Here is a 20,604-nt window from a genome sequence, read left to right as displayed (position 1 = left end):
GCTTTTTCAAGGTGTGGTGGCATACACCTTTAATCCCAGCACTTGGGAGGCAGCACTTGGGAGGCGGATCTCTGTGAGTTCAAGGCTAGCCTGGTCTACAGAGTGAATTCCAGGACAAAGATACAAAGAAACCCTGTCTCAAAAAGCCAAAAATTAAAAATTGAAAATAAAAGAAGAGGTTAAAATAAAGCCATGTAAAGATGGAAAATACTGTATATTATTATAAATTTTTTTTTTGGCTTTTTGAGACAGGATTTCTCTGTGTGTGTATGTCTCCCCGACTGTCCTGGAACCTCATCTATACACCAGACTGGCCTTGAACTCAGAGATCTGCCTGCCTCGGCTTCGGCCTCTGGAATGCTGGGATTAAAGGCATGCACCATCACCACCCAGCAAGACAAACTATTCTTATCAACATCTGCCTCTCAATAACCCAGCATCCCTCCCTGGTACCTTGGTAGTTAATGTTGCCTGTGTGATGCATGTGCACAAAGATATTCTGGATATATATACCTGACAATGTATTTTAGTGATTGCTCAATCTAGTGCAAAAAAAAAAGTGGTTTGTTTGCTCGCTTGCATGCTTTTTTGAGATAGGTTCTTGCTGTATATCTTAGATTGACCTGAAAGTCAACATCATCTGGCCTCAGCTTCCCAAGTGCCAGGATTACAGGTGTGTGATGCCACACACATTACAGAACGGAAATCTAATCAATAGAAATAGTCTCCATGTTACAGAACACATGCCCCTTGGAGGTGTTCATTTTGACTAAAAGAAGGCAGAAGACTGGCAGTCTCAGATGGCTCAGCAGTAAAAAGCTCTTGTTACTCTTGCGGAGGGCCTGTATTTGGTTCCCAGCACCCACATCAGGCAGCTCACAACCACTTCTAACTCTAGCACCAGGAGATCTGACACCGCAGCCTCTGAAGGCATTGGCACTCTCACACACGAATACACACACAAACACATGATTAAAAATCATCAAAAGAAATTTAAAAAAGAAAGAGAGCATAAGGGGTTGGGTAGGGTGGGCATATGACATGTGCTGGCCAAGCAGAGGAAAGAGGCCTTTCTCATCCGGTTTGGGTAGAAACTGGGACCTGAGGAGGCGTCTGCTGTAGGTGACTCTGGTTGAAAGGTGGTGACAAGCACACTGACCTTTGTTTTATAACAAAGGAAGGGAGCGTGTAGCAGCATGTGTAGCTCCGGCCAACACCAACATTTAGATGCTGAGCACAAAGGCCCGCGTTTCATTAGCTATATCTGTTGCCCATATATTGGCACTGATCTTAAAGCAGAGTCAGACGTGTGTATCAGATATCATTTGGAATAATGAGTGTATTTTCCTAATCTTTCTAACACCAAGCTAACAGCTCATCTCCAGCTGCATGCATACTAATTAATTTGTTTTCCATATAGTAATAAGATTAACAACCTTGCATTTACACGGGGTACTGAGTCATATTCAAATAAAACAAGTTCTAATGAGAAAAACTGGATTCGGCAGCAAATCATGTCCCACCCGGCAATGCAGGTTTATGTGTGTTTGTCTGTCTTTGCTATGCATATTTTTGTCAGGAGCTCACTGTAAACATGATGATTTCTTTCATGTTGGGTTATTCTGGGTAAATTTGTTTAATGAACAACAAAAGCATTGTAAACACTGCACAAATCTGAGCGCCTTGCAGCATGGCAGGGAAGCTTTTAAGCTGCTTCAAGAAACGAAACATGCTCACCACAAAAACAACATTGGGGGAAAACACTACTAATATGTCAGAAAGGCTTAATGGTGCAGCCTGGCTTAGTTCTGTCTTGGATAACTGAAGAGTTTAGAGTCTGCACAGCCATTCTCCAGTCCCTAATCTTGGACTCAGGTCCCCCCTCTATCAACGGAGCAGGGTTGTAGAGGACTGTGAACACACCTCCTGCTACATGGACTTCAGCTGGAGATGGATCGTGGGCAGCGGATGATGTAAGAACTCACACCCATAAGCAGCTCTCCTAAATCCCTGTCATTTTAGCCCACAAACATGAATCCCTGGGTCTCAGATTCTGTAATTTTTTTTTTAAGAAAATTATTTATCTTTATCATTATCATTGCTATTGTTGGCCTTGAACTTTCTGACCTTTGCCTCAGCTTTCTACAGGGCTGAAATCACAGACATGAGCCACTACACTGAACTGTTTTTGCTTTTTTTCTGTTTCTGAGACAGAGTCCCATTGGGTTTAAGGACCAGGCTGGCCTTTAACTAAAGATCTTCCTGCCTCTGCCTCTAAAGTCATAGGATTACAGACATGTACTATCATGGCAAGCACTGCAATCTGTTTGCTTACTTGTTTATTTCCTTTGTGTCTTTGAAACAGGTGTCCTGTATCCCAAGCTGGCCTGAACGCCTGATCTTCTTGCCTCTACTTCTGGATTGCCAGGATTGAATAAAGGTGTGGCTTAATTAGGGTTTCTAGTGCTGTGAAGAGATTCTGTGACTACAGCAATCTCTTATAAAAGAAAGCATTTAATTGGGGCTGTCTTACAGTTCAGAGGGTTAGTCCATTATGTTCATGGAGGGAAGCACAGCCGCAAGCCGGCAGACCTGGTGCTGGAGAGGAGCTGAGAGTTCTACATCTTGACCAGTAGGCAGCAAGAGACTATGTACCACACTGGGCATAGCTTGAGCATATGAGACCTCAAAGACCACCCTCAATGACAGGCTTCCTCCAACAAGGCCACACCTACTCTAACAAGGCCACACCTCCTGATTGTGCCAGTCCGTAAGAGCTTATGGGCCATTTTCATTCAAACTACCACAAGGAATACGCCACTGTGCCTGGCTTTGGAATCTGTGCTTTAAAAACTTCATCAAGTAACCTGACACCAACCAGGTTTGGGGTACAGTGGAATAGACAGATCACCATTAAGATCTTATATTTGTTTATTTTTCAAGGCAGGGTTTTTCTGTGTTGTAGCCCTGGCTGTCCTGGAACTCACACTGTAGACCGGGATGACCTCAAACTCAGAGATCCGACTGCCTCTGCCTCCCAAGCACTGGGATTAAAGACGTGTGTGCCACCAAACCTGGCTCCATTAAGATCTTTTACAGCTCTTCCTTTCTTCTAGCTGGGCGGTGGTGGCACACGCCTTTCATCTCAGCACTCGGGAGGCAGAGGTAGGTGGATTTCTGTGAGTTCGAGGCCAGCCTGGTCTACAAGAGCTACAAAGCTACAGAGAAACCTTGTCTTGGAAAAAAAAATACAGCTCTTCTATCCTTCTGATTTCATGGCTATTAAACACACGTGATTTGGGGTTGAAGACATGGCTTGGAGCTTTAGAGCACTTACTGCTCTTGTAGAGAATGAGAATTCAGTTCCCAGTACACAGGTCAAGAGGTTCACAGCTGCCTGTAACTCCAGCTCCAAGAGATCTGACGGCCCCTTCTGGACAACAGGGCATTAGCATATGTACACATATACACAGAGACAAATCAAAAATAAATCTTTTTAAAAATGAGATTCTAAACATTTATCTTGGAAAATACCACTCCAAACATCTAGGCAAGGAAGAGAGAGCTGTTTATGCAGGCAGGAGCCTAGAGTCTGTCCTCTCAGGCTACCCGGAGATGTTGGAAAAGTCACTCAACTCTAGACCTCAGTCTCTATGCTCAAAAAACCAAACCAAACCAAACCAAAACAAACAAACAAACAAAAACCCAATGGCTTTAGAAAAGGAAATTTCACAAGACTAGCCTAATTTCATATTCTGGAGTCTAAATCTGGACCATTTTTTGATCTATCCAGATGCAGAGAAAGTACCCGTTAGCTGTCTTTGGAGAACAGAACCTGGCCACAAAGGTTGGCTCTGTTCATCATCAGTAATGTCCCCATTCTCCCTAAGGCCCAGAGAATCTCTTCTGCCTCTGTTCTCACAGTGTGTCCACCTATTCCAGATCCTGCAGAGTGACCATCTTCAGAACTCCAGAAGCTAGATCACATAGATGTGTTCTGCATCTCGCTTCTTCCATTTCTAGAGAAGGTATTGCCAGAGTTGGCTTTTATTTGTTTCACTATACACACACCACACAGTAAGTGTTTTTCAGAATGTGTCATACATCACAACAAAAGAACAAACGAAGCAATCCCAAACTGTTTTTGTCTTCAAGATGACTGGGTGTGCCCCATCACTCCCTGCCCCCACTCCACACCCTCTGCCCCACCCCTGGCTCAGTGAACTTTAGGTCAACAGTAGCTCTGCTTACACAGCACACAGGCTGTGTCTCTGCTGGCAAATAACCTCAACAGCCCGTGCTTCAGTTCCTCCGTAGGTAAAATGATGGCACAGTTGGCAGCATGGTTCTGGGACAGAGCGGGGTACACTCATAAATAAAGTATGGAAGCCCAGTTTGCCAGACCTCTGCTCAGATCTGAATCTGCACCTATGACCAGGTAACAGTGTGGAAAATGAACTTTATAGGCTTTGTGTTGATCAACCACAGAAAACGTAAGGGGAAATCTTTTTCCATTAGGAGACCAGTTCAGCAACACTTCGGTATTACCTGCCTTGTGCGCGGCTCTGTGGGGAGTCAGAGTTTAATGAAGTAGGATAAAGCGCACGCACACATTAGTTAGCCTCAGCACAGGCAGGATTAACTTTACACTCCATTTGCAAGAGCAAAGCTGCTCTCCTTGAGTTTGTTATAAGGGGATTTAGAATCTGAGCGATAGAGCTGGAAGAGAGCCCCGAAGACATCATCATAATCCTCCCTCGTCATTTTATAGAGGGTCAAACTCAAGTCCGGAGAGCAGAAGGGGCATGCCCAAGGTCACCTACCGAACCAATGGCAGAGCTCGGGTTACCATCTGATTGCCAGGTCTGTGTCCTATCCATGGATAACATTACAGTGGCCTGGCAGTAAGAGTGGATGCAATTGCTGTTCCTTTTGTCCAAATTGCTCATCCTCAAGGGCTCTGCTCGGTGTTGTCTCTTCCAGGAAGTCTTCTCTAAATCATGCCCATCCCATCCCAACAGATGGAGGGTTCCTCTAGCATAGGAACCACTCCTTACTTGACTATCAGCACTGACTAGCATGGGCCTGCCACATGAAAGAGACTTCGAGGTGAGTCCCCCAGGGACTGCCACACGGACACTCTTTCTCCCTCAACGTAATATTTTTTTTTTACTAATTATTTGGGAATTTTATACAATGCACTCTAATCACGTTTTCTTCCCATTCCTCCCATGCCTGCCCTCATATCCTACCCCCCAAAACAAAAATATACCAAATTCAATTTCTCTCTCTCTCTCTCTAATCTAGAAAAATGTAGAGCTCAATAAAAATCAATTAAAAAAAGAAAAAGAAAAAAGTAAAAGTCATTCTCTGTAAAAGTCTGATGAAGCTCACGCCCACTTGAACAGACAACTCACTCTACATGGAGTAGCTTGTACTTTGACAACAAGGGATGTATATCCAGGCTTTTGCAGCAGGAAGGTTTGCTCTGCTTGGCTTCTATGCACCAGACAGTCATGGAGAGGACAGGGAGAGGACATCTGCTCCAGACTTTTGGGAGTCTCAGCTTAATTCTTATTGGCTGTATAACTTGGAGTATATTGTTTAACTTCTCCAAGCCTCAGTTTCTCGATCTGTTAAATGGGAATAGCAATACCACTAAGGATGTAGATGACTGATTGCCAGTTTAAGAAGATCTAGAACCACCAGGATGACAAGCTCTGGTCATGCCTGTGGGGGAGTGTTGATTAGGTTAGCTGAGCTAGGGTCCTCTGTGTCAGGGAGAGTCAAAATGCTTCCAGCCAGTTTCTGGTTGGTTAACATCTCTTCTCAAAGGGGAGAATTAGGAATGGAGTAAGCAAAGCATTCTGGAGAGAGCTGGAGAAAGCAACAGGAGGGAAAGACAAGGGGGCAGACATAATGGTCTAGGTCCCAGCTGCCTGCAGGAAGGGCTGCAAAGGGTGGGGAGCTAGTGTGGTCCAGAGGCTAGGACCAGGCTGACCCCAGAGAGGTCACTAGAAGATGAAGGGTTTGTTAGGGAATGCTTTTCTAACCATCTCTGTGGATAAAGAGGCTGAGAGTTCTTCTTGCTCTGCTATGAATAAAGCACCATCTTACGGGGAAGGCGGTGCTGTTATGGGAAGCCAGGAAGGATCCCAAGCAGTATTCCCAACAGTACAAAGATGAAAGACATCATTTTTTAGTGTAGTAAGACATCCACCATTGGTCTTGGTCACATTCAAACAGAGGCCAGATGCCCACCTACAAAGGAATCCTAATGGAACATGGCTGCATCATAGAGCATTGGTCAGTGTCCCACAACCTCCCCCTTCTCACCTTTATTTTCTATGATATCATTGTTTCTAGCTATGCGATTCCTCTCCCAACCTAGACTAAGCACATGTGTCATTAAACCGGAACAACAAACATGAACTTCAAAGCATACTTGGTCTGGCACGCACTGAGGTGTCCGACACCATCCAGTTTATCAGCGGCTGCATTTCCTGCTTGCATTTGGCCCTTCGCATTACACCTTTGCACCTGTGCCAGAAGTGCCACTGCTAAATGTGGCGGGAGACTTACAAGTTTACTTTCAGCTTTTGGCGGAATCCCAAACTAGATCATTAAAGTTTTGTCTTCCCTCTTTGAAACTCCCCAAAGAAAAGAAATCACAAGAACAGATCTTGGCATAGACAGAAAATGAGACAAAAGGATGCAATCATAATACTAGTGAATGGTTTTCAGACTGACATCTGTACATTAAGAATATGTAAAAATACCAATTTCATGCTCTGACAGCTTATTCTGCATCAGGGGTGGGGTGATGCCTGGGGATTGCCAAATGTCAAAGCATTACATAATGTCAGCTATTCATGTGCTCCTGCGAGGAGAGATGGCTGGGTATGTGGATTCCTTAAGGGAGAGATGACTTGAAAGACGGAGAGGAGAGGAAAGGAGCAAGAAAAGAAAAGAAGGGGGACAGTGTCAATTCAGAATAAAAGAACGTCTGTGTAAAGAAAACTTAATGCATAAAACAGTGCTTAAAATCCTAATCCACGCCACTGTGTGTGTGTGTGCGCTGTTTACCTCTGTTTAGCTTCCTAACGATGAGGCTTTCATGTTTATTTTTTCTTTCATATGTACAACAATGCTTTTGTTGTTTGAATTGTATTTATGTCATGAGTATATTGCACAAGATACACTTAGCTTTGTGTTTTGCCTGGGTGTGTGTCTGTGTACACCACATGCACGCCTGGTGCCTGAGGAGGTCAGAAACGTCAGCTCCTCTAAAACTGCTGCAGACGGTTGTGAGCCACCATGTAGGTGCTTGGAATTGGTGTCTAGTCCTCTAGAAGAACAGCAGTGCTTTCAACCACCGAATCCTCTCTCCAGCTCCTTTTGTTTGCAGTTTTATAGCCTCAACAGAAATCCAAGTGTAAACTTGACATGTGATTCTTCACTGAACAAATCATAGCTCGGCTTTCCTGCTCTATGCTAGTACTTACCAAATGCATAACTCCAGAGAGGAGCCAGGATGAGTTCTAAAATATCATTTTCTCTACATTATCACAGGGGCCTCATAACATCTACTTTAAAGACTTAAGGCTATCTCTAGATACACTTTTACTACAATTTACTTAGCTTAGTGTACTGGTTAGATTTTGTTGACTTGACACAATTCTAGCCATATATGGGAAGGGGAACTCTCAGTGGAGGAATGTCTCTGTTAGATTGGGTTATAGACACATCTGTGTGTGTTGTGGGTTCTTTTTTAAATTTTATTTATTTTTATTTTATGTGCATTGGTGTTTTGCCATGGGTGTTGAATCCTCTGGAATTGGAATTATAGACAGTTGTGAACCGTCATGTGGGTGTCGGGAATCGAACCTCGGTCCTCCGGAAGAGCAGTCAGTACTCTTAACCACTGAGTCATCTCTTCAGTCCCTGCAGGGGGGCTTCTTGACAGATGTAGGAGGACTAGCCCAGCATGGGTGGTGCCACTCCTGGACAGGTGTTTCTGGTTGTAAAAGAAAGAAGGCTGAAGGAGTCAAGGCAGCAAGCCAGTTAGCAGCAGTCCCTACCGCCAGGCTCTGGCCTTATTTGAACCTCTACCTTGACTTTCCTCAGTGATAGACTTTGACCTGGGACATTTAAGTCAAATAAACCATTTTCTCCCCAAGTTAGTTTTGGTCAGTGTTTTATCACAGTAAGAGAAGGCAAACAAAAATACTTAGCTATCTCCATGTATCCCCGCCCCTCCCACCCTGGCCCTGTCCCACTCATGCATTGCTGAGATTAAACCTATGGTCTCATTCATGCTAAGTAAATGCTCTACCACTGAGCTATAGCCTCTCTCTCTCCTTCCCACCCCCCCATCTCTGTGATCTGTGTGTGTATGCTCACATGCACATGTGTGCTTGTACATACGCTGTACATATGAAGGCCAGAGATCAACTCCAGGTGCCGTTCCTCAAGAGTACTGTCTATCTTGTTTTGTTGAGACAAAGTCTCTGACTGGCCTAGAGCTCACTCAGCCAGCTAGGCTGACTAGCCGGTGAGCCCCAGGCACCCTCCTGTGTCCTTTCTAACTCTGATGGTAGGGTGCATGCTACTACACACAGCTTTGCCTTGTGAGTTCTGGATCTAACTCGGGCTACCATGCTTGCTTGGCAAGTGCTCTACTGACTGAGCTGTCGTCCCAGCCTCCACCACGGCTCTATTTTTACAATTTATTTTGAGGTTGAGTCTCACTAAGTTACTCAGATGGCCACGAACTCACTATGTAGCCCAAGAAGGCCTTGAACTCATGACCCTCTTGTTTAAGTTCCTGTGGAGCTGGGATTGTAAACACGTGCCACCACGCACGCCTACTTAGCTATTCTGTGGAGGCCCAAAGAGACCAAAGGTCAGAGAGTTTGGGACTTGTTTTTAGTTCATTCTGGTTATTGGGCTTCTAACTAAAACAAAGGTCCCAGCTAGTTGTAATTCAGAGTTCTGCTCTCTCAAGGCTATTGTCAACAGGTGTTGCTAGTTGCCAGACCTTGTGCTCCTGAAATAGGGTAGTAGTTGGTTCCTACCTAAACAGAAGTCTAAGGATCCAACTAAATTCCATAGAAATAACTTGGGATTCCACCCTGAGAGTGGTTTGCCTACAGAGTGTTTGGTCTAGGGCTTGAGTCTGGGGTTTGAGCAATGAATGTAGCCTATGACTTTCAATTTGTATATTAATAGTCTTTTGTTTTACTCCTACATTTTAGGGTCAGGGGGATATTAACCAGTTGGAAATTAAACACAGGTGAAATTTTCCACTGGTGAAATCTACCAAACATTGGGTATTAACACCAATCCTACTCAAAGTCTTGCCAAAAAATTGAAGACATAGTTTATGAGCATTCTTTGATACTAAGGCCCAAAACTAATATACTGAATGAAAAGAAGATGACAGAGCAATATTCCTTATGAATATAGACAGGAAAATCCTGAACAAAATACTAGAAAACCAAATCCCAGAGCAAACTAAAAGGATTATACACCATGACTAATGGGATTTATGCTAGGAAGGCAAGAGTGGTTCAACATGGGAAAACCAATTGATGTAATACATAATATTAATAGAACTTGGAGGGAAAGCCACAGTGTCATCTCAATAGACCCAAGAAGGCATTTAACAAAATGCATCGCATATCCTTTCATGACAAAAAAAATTTCTTTCAGCAAACTGGGCATCAAAGGAATTTTGTTAGCATGACAAAGAGCATTCATGGCTAACATCACACTCAGTAGTGAAAGAGGGAGAACCTTCTTTCCCCAGGAGCAAAACAAAGCAAGGGTGGCCGCTCTCATCTCCACTGCTTAGCATTTTACTGGAGGTCCTAGCCAGAGCAATTTGGCAAGAAAAAAAAAAACAAACCCGTCACCCAAATTTCCAAGGAAAAGTAAACTATTTTCAGTTGCAGGTGACATGGGATCCCAAGGGATATGTTACAAACCTACTAGAGCTACTATTTGAAACAGCCAAGTTGCTGAGAATGAGGCCAACACACAACACCACTGTGTTTCTATACTCCATCAAGAAACATCACAGAAGGAATGTCTATGGTTTTCTGCTTAAAATGGCAACCAAAATAATTTTAACACACATGCACCGCCACCTCACACGGACACAGACTCAGGGCTTGTATGCACTGTGATACTGATTTATGCTGTCAACTCCTAGGAATAAAGGCTAAAAAAAAAAAAAAAAAACTGTATATACTGAAAACCGAAACACTGCTGAGGGAAATTAGAGATGATTAACTATGTGGAAAGATACATATCATATTTCAAAAACAGTTGGTTTTATCTAGAGCAAATTCCAGTGAAATCTACACAGATGGAACTCAGATTCAAAGATGTATCCTCAAGTTCCCATGAAACTGAATAACGCTCCGATAAGCCAAAGCAGTATTAAAAAAGAAATTCAAAGTTTATGGACTCCTATTTCCTGATTAAACTTACTACAAAGCTATAGTAGTCAAAACAGCATGGTACTGTCATAGGACAGACAGGTAAAATATACACATATATTTAACAGAATAGAATCGAGAGTACAGATAGGATTAATTTTTACCAACAGTATTATGCCTAGTCTATGGGGAAAGAATAGTTCTCTTCAAAAAGCAGTGTTTGGTCCTGGTTAGAACTGCAATTAAAAAGACAAAGTCTGACAAATACTGGCAAAGATGTGTAGAAAGAACCTTTGTGGCTGAGGAGATGGCTCAGTGATGGGAAAAGTGATTGGCGCACAATCCCGATGGCTTGCTGAACAGCCAGTCTAGCAGGATGGTGAGTTCTAGGGTCATTGAGAGACTTTGTCTCAAAAAATAAGGTGAATAGGGAGCTGGCGAGATGGCTTAGCAGTTCAGAGCACTGATTGCTCTTCCCAAGAGCCTAGTTTCAGTTCCTAGACCCATCCTGTGTCTTCCAACCATCTGTAACTCCAGCAATGGGGGATCTGATGCCATCTCTTAGCTTGTGTGGGCATCGCACATGTATGTGGTGTACAGACATACATGCAAGCAAACACTTATACACATTAAAATAATTTTTTAAAAGATTTATTTATTTGTTAAGTATACAGTGGTCTGCCTGCATATGTCCCTGCAGGCCAGAAGAGGGCAGCATATTTCATTACAGATGGTTGTGAGCCACCACCATGTGGTTGCTGGGAATTGAACTCAAGACCTTTGGAAGTGAAGCCAGTTCTCTTAACCTCTGAGCCATCTCTCCAGCCCCAAAATAATTTTTTAAAAAATCTTAAAGGCCAGGTATGATGGTCCCAGCACTTGAGAGGCAGAGGCAAGCCGTTATTTGAGTTCAAGGCCAGCCTAGTTTACAGAACAAGTTCTAGGACAGCCAGGGTTACACAGAGAAACCCTATCTTGAAAAACAAAACAAAATAAAATCTTCAGAGATTACAGTAGAGGGCAGTGAGATGGGTCTGAAGGTCAGGGCACTTGCTTCGAAGCCTGATGAATTGAATTCAGTCTTTAGAACTCACATGGTAGGAGAGAACCGTAACCCACAGTTGTCTTCTGACCTCCACATATGCACCAGGGCATTTGTGTACACACACACACACACACACACACACACACACACCAAAAAGAAAAAAGAAGACAAAGAAGAAAGAAAAATTCTTCCATATTGTTGATGGCCATGTATATTAAAATAGTTTTTATAGAAAACAGTACAGAGATTCCTCCAAAAATTAATAGTGGCAGGCACACACTTGTAATTTCAAGGGAGGCTGAGGCAGGGGAATCACAAATTCAAGGCCAACCTGAGTTACATTGCAAGTTCCAGGCTGGCCTGAGCTACTTACCAAGACCTTGTCTCAACAAACAAACAAACAAACAAATAAATATAGAAGTTTTATATAACCCACAATCCCAAAGGAGGTAGAATTAAGTGCCAAATAATTCCAATAAATGGAGTATTTTAGAGTTTTCAGGCACACAAGAACCAGATGCCAAAGGTAAAAAATACCAACAGACTAAAGAAAAGATCGAGCAATCCAGTATTGCTCAGAATGCAAATTATTAGAGACAAAGTCTGCCTTGGATGACAGCAAGAGAGGAGAATCTGGGCTAAGGATGTCCTTTAGGGCTTGCCAATCGTGCACAAAGTCTTTACTTTATCTCTAACACCACACAGAAATTAGGCATGGTGGTACATGCATGTAATCTCAGCACCCAGGAGGTGGAGGCAAGAGAAATATAAATTCAAGGTCATCCTTGGCTACATAGCAAGTTTGAAAAAAGCCTGGGCTACCTGAGACCCTGCCTCAAAACAAAACATGAGAGAATTCCAGAAACCCAGAGTCAGAGGAAGGGTTACCATGCTAAGTTAGACCCAGGTGTGCTGTAGTTAACCAGAACGTACCTGGGCTTTCTTTTGTTCTTTTTCTTTTTTATGTTATTTATTTTTATTTTATGTGTAAGGGTGTTGGCTTGCATGCATGTACCACGTGCATGTAGTTTCATTGGAGGCCAGAAAAGGTCTTCACATCCCCTAGAACTGGAGCTATGGACGGTTATGAGCTGCCATGTAGGTGCTGGGGTCTGACCTGGATCCTCTGCAGGAATGAAGGGCTTAACTGCTGAGCTATCTCTCTAGCCCTTGTACCTAAGCTGTCTCAGAAAATTATTAACATGTCAAGAGATTTTTAAGAAATGATCCAGGTGTTAGTCAACAACACAAAAAGTTCAGCTCACTGTGCTAGGGCTCACTTTAAACCATGAAGTTTAAAATGAGAGCCAGAATCCCTTGATGTATGAAATAAGCTATTGGTTTATTTTTATTTTTACTCTTTTACTATTTTGGGGACCCACCACCGCATTCCCAAATAAATACACACAGAGACTTATTATTACTCGCGGATGACTGGCTTTAACTTGGCTTGCTTCTAACCTTTTGCCTCTAGGCTTTTACCTTTCTCTGTTTATGTGTATCTTTTCTTTTCTCTTCTTCTTATTTCATGCTTCGCTGTGTGGATGGGTGCCTGGCCCCTTCTTTACTTGGTCCTTGATCTTCCCCACCCTTTTCCCCAGATTTCTTCTCTCATTTATTCTCTCTGCCTGCCAACCCTGCCTATCTTTTCTCCTGCCTTGCTATTGGCTGTTCAGCTCTTTATTAGATAAATCAGGTGTTTTAGACAAAGTAACACAGCTTCACAGAGTGAAACAAGTGCAACATAAAATGAGGCAATACATCTTTGCATCGTTAGGCACATGTTCCACAGTATAAACAGATGTAACACATCTTTAATATTCTACAACAACAGGCTTTAACGTTATTTCTGAGTTCTCTTAGCACCGTTTATTGACGACCCCATTGTCACCTTTCTGAATTAAAATCCCATCTGTATCACACACTAAGTGGAGCTGTGATCTTGACCACTACTTCTACAAGGGGTGGTTGAGGATTTATCCACGATCAATATATCCAGGACCCTGTCAGCCTTGCACAGCTGAGACCGCACTGCTGGTGCTCACCCTTACAGTGTTTTTTGCAACTGCTCACACAGGCTTGTCCCATTTACCCTTTACTGCTAGTCATACCTGCCTCCTGCTTTCTTGAACCACATCCATAATTCTTCCATGGAAAAAGTTGTTCAGTCTTTGGAACAAGAAGTTGAAGCCCTTGATGACGTTACCAGAATATAATTCATGTTAGTGTCTCCTAAGCAATCTACAGCCTTCTTTGGGTAATATTCAGATAACTAGACTCGTCTGTTGCAAAAATCCAAGGTAGACTAAACCTCTCTCCCAGTTCCCACACAGCTGAGTGCAGGCTCAGAAGAAAAACAGAGAATAAGCCCTGAGCACAATAGCACAACACGCAGAGCTAGAAGACATTTTCAAGAGAAAGGCATTGAACATTTGCAAGAAAATGTTGCTGGTTCTAGGGCTTTAACTCACCTGCCCGGCAGCAAAGTAAGGCAAGAGTTAACCAGAGCCATGCATGCCCAGTTCTGAAAACTGCAGAGAAAGTGTGAGGTGCTGCAGCCAGGGAGACAGACCTTCTCTAGTAGCTAGCATGGCAAAGAATTGCATACGGCAGCATATTCATGGTTTCAGGCATATACAGTCAAGTCTAGTCTGAAAAATTAAAGGGCAAGCTGTAGGCACAAACCATGCACACATTTTAAAAAACAATAATCAGAGCATTTTGTCATAGTTTTTCATTTTTTTAATTAGTTACTAATCTCTTGCCCTGCCAAATTTATAAATTGTATTTTACTAGAGCTAAATATGCATAGAAATCAATATAATATATATACAATTTTGTATTAGATGTAATGTCAAGCATTTTAGGGGGGGTGTTGAACTGTAACCCCCAAGGATGAGTGGGGACAGCTGTACACTGATATCAGTGTATCAGACTCAGAATGTAGGCAGAAGTGGATATATTAGAACATATTGTCCGTATTAGAACAGAGACAATCTTTTTAAAGCCCTACACTGCAAATGGTTTCTTAACATTAGTAGAAACAGTGGGTGCTAATGGAACACAAAACATGTAACACTGTTCTTAAGTTGACTGGGCAAACTGTATAGGCTAATTAGAAAATAAATTTAATTAGAAATTCAAGTATAACTTTAATCTCTCTCTCTCTCTCTCTCTCTCTCTCTCTCTCTCTCTCTCTCTCTCTCTCTCTCTCTCTCTCTCTCACTGTTGTCAGTAGAAAGTTCTGAATGAAATAAGTTTCTCCAGCACTGCCGCAAACATACATCTGGATTCACAACTGTGGGCATGGGGGCTAGTGAGATGGCTCAGTGAGTAAAGGTGCTTGCCACCGAGCCTGATGACCTGAGTTTTACCCCAGAACCTACATGGTAGAAGAGAACTGACTCCTGAAAGTCATTCTCTGGCCACCACCACATACATGTTATGACATGTGCATGTGCATGCACAAACACACACACACACACACTACATTTTAAAAAATAATTTTACAGGCATGATTCTGCGGTCCAGGACGGGTACCCGAGAAAAGCTAACTAAGGTGTCCCTGTCTGGGCCCATGCCTCATGTTACCCACTGAAATCTCTGGATACAGGGTTCATGGGTGTTTAAAGCAAGAGTGTGTGTGGAATATTCAGTTTGACAACACACGACTGCTGACGTGCTCCGAGATTGCTCATTCTAATGATTCTTATTTGGGGAAGAGGGGTGTTGAGCATTGGATCTAGCACCTCAGGCATGATAAGCAGAGTACTCTCCCACTGAGCTGGGTCCCCAGCCCTACCAGTTCTTGCAGACATTAGAATGGCAGTCTTTTAATGAGTTGATGTTCATTACTGAATCCTTAAGACCTAGGTTTCGAGGGAAACAGCTCCAAGTAGGAATAATCACAGGTAAGAATGGAGTCCATGACATACTAGTTCCTGATCCCTAGGATTTTGTGGTAATGAAAATATTATCATATATATAGCTTAATTTATGGTATATGCATTTTTTACGTTTCAGTCTCCAAGAAAAATTAAAAGCCCTCTATCTATATGAATGTCCAAATTTTCAAGGCAGATTTCATAGTCTGGTTGAAAATTGCGTGCTCTCTCCATCACCCTGCAATTTGAAGAACTGCAAAATCATGAATAATAAAAAAGCACGTTAAACTTTTCAGCAAATCCAGATGGGTACCAATGTCATTGAGAATTCCTGGGAATCACCTTGATTGCCGCTTCAGATGCAGGAGCCTAAATTGTTTAGCACTTACCACTTGCAGGATAGTGACGTTAGGTGATAACCGCCGCTGCTGTCATATTGCACCAACACTTACTTTAAAAATTGTACAGACATTAAGTCTGCATTTTGGGCAAATGAGAAACACCCAGACTTAAAGGTAACACTCTGTCGCTTGTAGGCTACAAGCCTTTGTTGTCCGCTGTATCCTTGAGATCATGGTATGGCAGAAGCTAAATTAGAAGCCACTTTGAACCCTACTAACACTAGCTGGGAATTGGCAAATCCCTTCTGCATTTGGGATCTAAGTTCCGCCTTTTGCAAAATGGGGGTGGGGGTGTTGGATTGAATGTTTCTTTCATTCACAACATTAGGGTTTCCTAGCGTTCTCGAGGCTCACTGGGTGGAGCTGACAGTGGAATACCAGAGCTGTGGGAAGCACTGCGGTCATCTCTTGCAGGGTTTGCTGTGGGAAGCACTGCGGTCATCTCTTGCAGGGTTTGAGGGTGGGTAGGTACAGACGGTTGCCTCTATTAACTTGTACGTCTAGATGGCGTCAAGTGTTTCCATCGGTTGATTATCATTCCTCCTTCCCCTCCACCCACCACGTTATTGTCTGGACCCTCAGAGTCACCCACCATTTCTCCATACCGAAGACTCTTGTGCTTAGCAAATTTCCTCTACTTATTGTTTCATTGCCAGCAGAGCCTCCTGCCTTCTTGGTCTTGAGAACTCACCCATTCTTTGTTTCCCCTTTTAATTTTGTAATTTGATATAATTTCAGGCTTAGAAAAAATTACAAAAGCAGAACAAAAATTCTTTCAGACCCTTTATCTAGAGTCCCCCAAATATCAATCTCTTCCCCGATCTTCCCCTCACTTCAAGCCTTAATAATCCAGTTTCAGATAGGACGCCCCTTTATCTCAGGCACTTCTGTGTGAATATCTCAGAAGGAGAAACAGCAGAGGTATCTTACCCCTGTAGCACAAATGTGGAAATCAGGAGAAGAGCACGGATTCAGTACTGTCTTCTTGAATGTTGTTAACTGCCCTAATAGCCTGTATTATATAATCCAAATATTGCATAACAAAAGAAAACTCCAGATCATGCAATAGAGTTTGTTCATCATGTCTATCAGTCTATCACAGAGCTTTAGTGTGGCCCAGCTCCTCTGTTAGTCTCTGTCTTGTGACATCAGACACTTTTCTCTTCTTTCCATCCCCTCCATTCTCTTCCTGCCATTACCTCCCCCAACCTCCTTCTCCTTCGACACCTGGGATAAACGACAGGACCAATCCTCTGAGTGGGTTGCATCCCCAGTCCTGACACTGCTCCCTATGAAAAGACCTGTTGACTATTTTGCACGCTATTTGACCATAATATTTAAATGATGAAGGACCTCCCAAGTGCTGGGATTAAAGGTGTGCGCCACCACCGCCCGGCTTTTTTTTTTTTTTTTTTTTTTTTAGCACAGGGTTTCTCTGTGTAACAGTCCTGGCTGTCCTGGAACTTGCTTTGTAGACCAGGCTGGCCTCGAACTCATAGAGATCTCCGTGCCTCTGCCTCCCAAGTGCTGGGATTAAGTACATGTGCCGCTATGTCCAGCCTCAAATCATAATATTTTGCGATAGAGTCACAAACACATTATTCAGGAAAAATAATGTCTTTTATCCCCCCATGACATACATAGAAAAAATTAGGAAAATAGCTTACTTATCATTCAGATATGTATTACCAAACAGCTTTTCCCAAAACACATTTCAGTCTGTATTCCCATGCACTGCATATGATATAAATTTCACTTTTCTGATTGTTAGTGATGCCGAATACCTCTTATCATATGTGCTCCATGATCTTGGGATTCTGTGGTCTGTGAGTTGTCAGCCAATGCTCTCTGCTGTTGAAATGATGGATTTTCTTTTTCTGACTGACTACGTATTTGTCCGGGGCTCATTCAGTTGTCCCCTCTGTGAAGTTTTTCCACCTTCCCTAAGCAGCCAGCTGTGCCCTCCTCTGATTTCCGGTCCCTTGCTCACACTGTGCCGATGCTTCCTCTCCGGCTCTTACTTGCACACCAGTATGTGAGCTCTCAACTGTCCCTGCCATTATGCCTCCACTCTGCTACCACGGACGCGAGTCCTCCAAAATCATAAGGCCCAAATTAAATGCTTTCTTTTATAAGTTGCCTTGGTCATAGTGTTTTGTTACAGCAATAGAAAAAACACTGAGTTTGGTTCCCAACACTTACTTCACCTGCCTGTAATGCCCACTCCAGAAGATCTGATGCCCTTTTCTGGCCTCTGCAGTCACCTGTGCTCATGTATATGTATATTTTACACACACACACACATAGAGTTTATCTTTTTATTTGCTAAAATAAACTTTTAATAAGGATGTTAAAGTGAAGCCTGGCTCAGTGGTGTGATCCTGTAGTCCCAGCTACTTGGTTGAGGCAGGAAAATCATGAATTCAAGGCCTACTTGGGTTGCTTAGCAAAAACTTGTCTCAGAAAAGAAGAAGAGTGAGGAGGGGTAAAGACCCTGGTTTCATCTTTAACACTGCCAAGATGCTTAATTAATTAACAAATTAATTAATTTTAACTCAGGTGGTCAGGTTTGCATAGCAAGTATTTTTATTCATTGAGTCGTCTTCCCAGTTCAAATAAATAATTTTTAATAACCAGAGTTGGGTTCTCTTAAAGGGAAAATTTTAAAGAGAGATTTAAGCTCAATGACCAGTAGAAAGACTGAGGAAAAAATGAGGCACATCCGAGGTGTAACCTTCTCAACAGAGAATCACTATCTGTTTATATTTAAGAGGACGTTTTATTTATTTATTTATTTATTTATTTATTTATTTATTTATATTTTTTGTTTTTCTCGAGACAGGGTTTCTCTGTAGCTTTGGAGCACGTCGTCCTGGAACTAGCTCTGTAGACCAGGCTGGCCTTGAACTCACAGAGATCTGCCTGCCTCTGCCTCCAAAGTGCTGGGATTAAAGGCGTGTGCCACCACCACCTGGCTTCTTCCTTCCCTGTGGTTGCTGGGAATTGAACTCAGGTGTTGTAAGGAGGAACAGGCTGCTAGCTCAGCCCCAGAAATAACCACACAGAAATTGTATTAATTAAATCACTGCCTGGCTATTAGCTCTAGCCTCTTATTGGCTAACTCTCACATCTTGATTCAACCCATTTCTAATCTGTCACCACGAGGTCATGGCTTACCGGGAGAGATTCTAACCTATGCCCAGAGATTCATGGCATCTGCCTATGGAGATCTCTGTGTGATCTTCTTTGGGGCTTGCCGGCTGTGGGGCACTGGGCAGGACATAAACCCCAACTAGTAGGCCCATATGTTTCAGAGTTCCCCCCAGGAACTCACGAGAGACCGTCCTTGCTGCAATCACACGAGGTTTATTAACAGGACAAGAACCAGTGCACTGGGGCCAAAACTCATTTCCCATGCAGGGGTAGAGAGTTCGACCCCAAGTAGCTGGGAGATGGGGTATTTAAGGGAAGAAACCATCCAAAGGGGATAGGGAGGGCATCATTGGAAAATCCCGAAAATACCAGTGATCATTGAAAATTTCCAAAAATACCAGTGATAATCACTCTGTTTCTCAAGATTATAATCTAACTTTATCTTCAGCTAGTTCCTAAAACAGAGTCACTGAACCGGTTAATATAGATTTTTGATTCTTCTCTCCCTGCTTAGATTTTTTTTCTGCTAGAGGGGTCTGGAGTTATCCAGGTCTTTCAAATTCAAGGCTAGACTGAGCATTGTAGTGGGACACTGTCTTAAAAACTAACAAACAAGCAAATAACAACACAACCTCAATGGTTGCTGAAATATGAAAGATGTAACAATATACCAAAAGGAGTAAACATGACGCTTGATAAAAGCCATACGCAGAGCCTTACCTTTACCCATTCCCTGATCAGACATGTGACCCCCTTCTGTGCCACTTTCCTTAGCTCCCAAATTTGCCTTTCCATAATGTCTTGTGCTTTTCCTTCCTAGCACTTAACTATAACATTAATAGTTTTTTTCGAATTATTTCCCCGTCAAATTCCTAATACTGTAACAAGATTTTTAAGTTTTTCCATTTTATCCAAACGTTCGAGCATAGCCGCACTCTTTCCTACAACCTTCTCTCTTTTGTTTTTCCAGCTTAAGTAATAATAGGCTTATTTTTCTAATAATGTAGAACGCTGACAACTTGGCTTCTAATATATTCAATAGAAGTTGGCAAAAAGACTTAGTCACACTCATCTATCAGGGATGTTCTCAGTACCTAAACAATTGGTTCTTTGTAAAGTTGCTCAGAGGGATTTTTCTGCATTTATTTTTATTTTTATGGGGTTTTGTTTGTTTCATTTTGATCGGGACAGCTCAGGCTGTCTTTGAATGCTCCATGTAGTCAAGAATGAACTTGAATTTGAGTTTTCCTGCCTCCTGAGTATTAAGGTCACAAGCTTGCCACCATATCGGTCTAGGAAGAATGAATCCAGGGCCTCCAACAGGGTAGGCAAGCAAATTTTAAAGGTGTGCCCAGGGGAACCAATGCTGGAAGCGGCGAACACTGTCTCGTAGTACCCAGCAAGAGCAGCAGTGATTGGACTTTTGCAGTTTTTCAAGGTTCATAAGGGGTTAAAAAGGAGGAAGCGCCACAGCGTCCACTTTACTCCTAAGCCCTGAGGTTACCTGTCACACTAGTTGGGGGTGGGTGGGCAAAAACAAGAGCCAGACACTCTCAAAAAACCCTTTTTCCACGCTGCGTTCCCAGGATCCCTCTCCGAAGTCACCTACCAAGCCTGTCACTTCTAGTAACCCAGATAGGTTCCAGATCCGCTCTGCGCCACGTGCTACTACCAGG

Source organism: Alexandromys fortis, unplaced genomic scaffold, assembly GCF_014885135.2.
Source record: "Alexandromys fortis isolate MF-2015 unplaced genomic scaffold, M_Fortis_MF-2015_v1.1 scaffold_92, whole genome shotgun sequence".
NCBI lineage: Eukaryota > Metazoa > Chordata > Mammalia > Rodentia > Cricetidae > Alexandromys > Alexandromys fortis.
The sequence above is the reverse complement of the archived record's forward strand: the minus strand, read 5'-3'. Positions refer to the sequence as shown.